Below are 2,500 nucleotides of genomic sequence, written 5' to 3' on the forward strand. Positions count from 1 at the left end.
GAACACGCCGGGGCAGACACGCAGGAGACCGTGGCTGATGGTACAACGAGAGCCGCAGGAAGTTAACGCGAGGATGCAGGTAAGGAAAGCGGTGGGGCTGGGAGCACTGATGCTGATACTGTACAGATGAATGTTGATAAAACAGCAGCAGAATCAAACAGATTGTGGTGGTGGTTGTTGACAGTGGGAAGTGATGGCAAGACGAAGCGTTCTTAAGCAATAAAGCTTTCCTGCAAACTGGATCGGAAAAGGGTTCATTGCTCGAAAATGCTGTAATGCCTTAAGTAGTGCATTGTACCCTAGTTTGGAGTGAAGCTTCTTTCATGTAATAAAGTCAACATTAAAAACATCTTGTGTTTTTTATATATTTTATAATGTGTTTATATAAATGTATATTTAAATGTATATATACTGTATATATATATATATATATATATATATATATATATATATATATATATATATATATATATATATATATATATATATATATATATATATATATATATATATATATATATATATATATATATATATAACCCCTTGAAAGCATCTTAACTTTTAACTATAGGTTAGGTGTTTCTAGATTCCAGGAGAAAAGGATAGCTGTCGGCAACCCCCAATTTAACCCCTTCTGACTACATGGCCACTGGGCTGAATTTTTTACAATAAAAGGTATCTAAAAATAAAAAGGTTGCTAGTTAAACTAAAGGAACCGTACCTATCGCAACAGCTCCTACCCCTAAACCAAACAAACAAACAAACAAAAAATAAAAAATAAAATAAGAATAGAAAAACAAAATAAAGCAATTTAAAAATAGGAAATCAAAAACGAGAAAAATAAAAACAATAGGTGCGTAGCTTCTACAGGAAGTCTGTTCAGGTTGTCCTCCACCAGACGGAGCTGCAGATATTCAGAAGGGGCCCATAGCTCCTGCTTCTCTGCATGGCTCCTATTGTCTCATAAATTCTCCCCTGTCGGTCTTACCTGTTTCCACCGCAGCACAAGCATTTAAACGATGAAACACAGAGAATATCCCTCCTAAAAATAGCAGAGTATCAAACATACATACATCGTAAACAATCCTGAGCTAACCCCTTGTCTTTTGTAGCTAAGCTATGTGTGTTTGCACTTAACTAGTGTTTTCAAAGATGGTCTATGTGTCTGTGAACTGTGAGGTGCTCGGGTAGTGTACGGCAGATCCACCCCCAAGCACAGCAGAGGGGCAGGGAAGGCCCTGTCTCTTGGCAGGGGCAAGCAGACCCTCACCACCAGAGCAGAAGGGCAGCCCCCTCCCCCCTCTCTCTCTCTCTCTCTCTCTCTCTCTCTCTCTCTCTCTCTCTCTCTCTCTCCCTCTCTCGCTGGGCAGGGGCCAGCAGTTCCCATGGGTGAAACGGTCTTTTTCCAGCGGAAATTTGTCCAAAACCCGCCCAGGGGTCGTCACCACCACCAGAGCGGCTGGGCAGGCCCCATCTCTCCCCGGGCAGGCAGCCTCTCTCCCTGGGCAGGCTGGGCCTGTGGCCTGGGTGAATTTTCGGCCTCCTGGAAAACTTTCGGCAGGGTCCGCCCCCTCCCTGGGCACGGGCGGCGGCTCCCCTGGGTGAGCGTCCCCTTTTCGGTGAGATTTTGTCAAAGTCCAAAATCCACCCCGGGGTCACCACCACCACCACCACCACCACCACCACCACCAGAGCGGCTGGGCAGGCCCCATCTCTCCCCGGGCAGGCAGCCTCTCTCCCTGGGCAGGCTGGGCCTGTGGCCTGGGTGAATTTTCGGCCTCCTGGAAAACTTTCGGCAGGGTCCGCCCCCTCCCTGGGCACGGGCGGCGGCTCCCCTGGGTGAGCGTCCCCTTTTCGGTGAGATTTTGTCAAAGTCCAAAATCCACCCCGGGGTCACCACCACCACCACCACCACCACCACCACCAGAGCGGCTGGGCAGGCCCCATCTCTCCCCGGGCAGGCAGCCTCTCTCCCTGGGCAGGCTGGGCCTGTGGCCTGGGTGAATTTTCGGCCTCCTGGAAAACTTTCGGCAGGGTCCGCCCCCTCCCTGGGCACGGGCGGCGGCTCCCCTGGGCGAGCGTCCCCTTTTCGGTGAGATTTTGTCAAAGTCCAAAATCCACCCCGGGGTCACCACCACCACCACCACCACCACCACCACCAGAGCGGCTGGGCAGGCCCCATCTCTCCCCGGGCAGGCAGCCTCTCTCCCTGGGCAGGCTGGGCCTGTGGCCTGGGTGAATTTTCGGCCTCCTGGAAAACTTTCGGCAGGGCCTCCCTCTGGGCAGGCTCGGCGGATCGCCTGGGTGATTATCGGCTGGGTCTTCATACCCAGTCAAAATTTGTCTAAGCCCGAAATCCACCCCGGGGTTCACCACCTCCGCAGCAGGGCAGGCCCTCCCTCTGGGCAGGCCGGGCCTGTGGCCTGGGTGAATTTTCGGCTGGGTCTTCATACCCAGTCAAAATTCGTCTAAGTCCGAAATCCACCCCGGGGTCACCACC

Source organism: Trichomycterus rosablanca, unplaced genomic scaffold (genome assembly GCF_030014385.1).
Source record: "Trichomycterus rosablanca isolate fTriRos1 unplaced genomic scaffold, fTriRos1.hap1 scaffold_272, whole genome shotgun sequence".
NCBI lineage: Eukaryota > Metazoa > Chordata > Actinopteri > Siluriformes > Trichomycteridae > Trichomycterus > Trichomycterus rosablanca.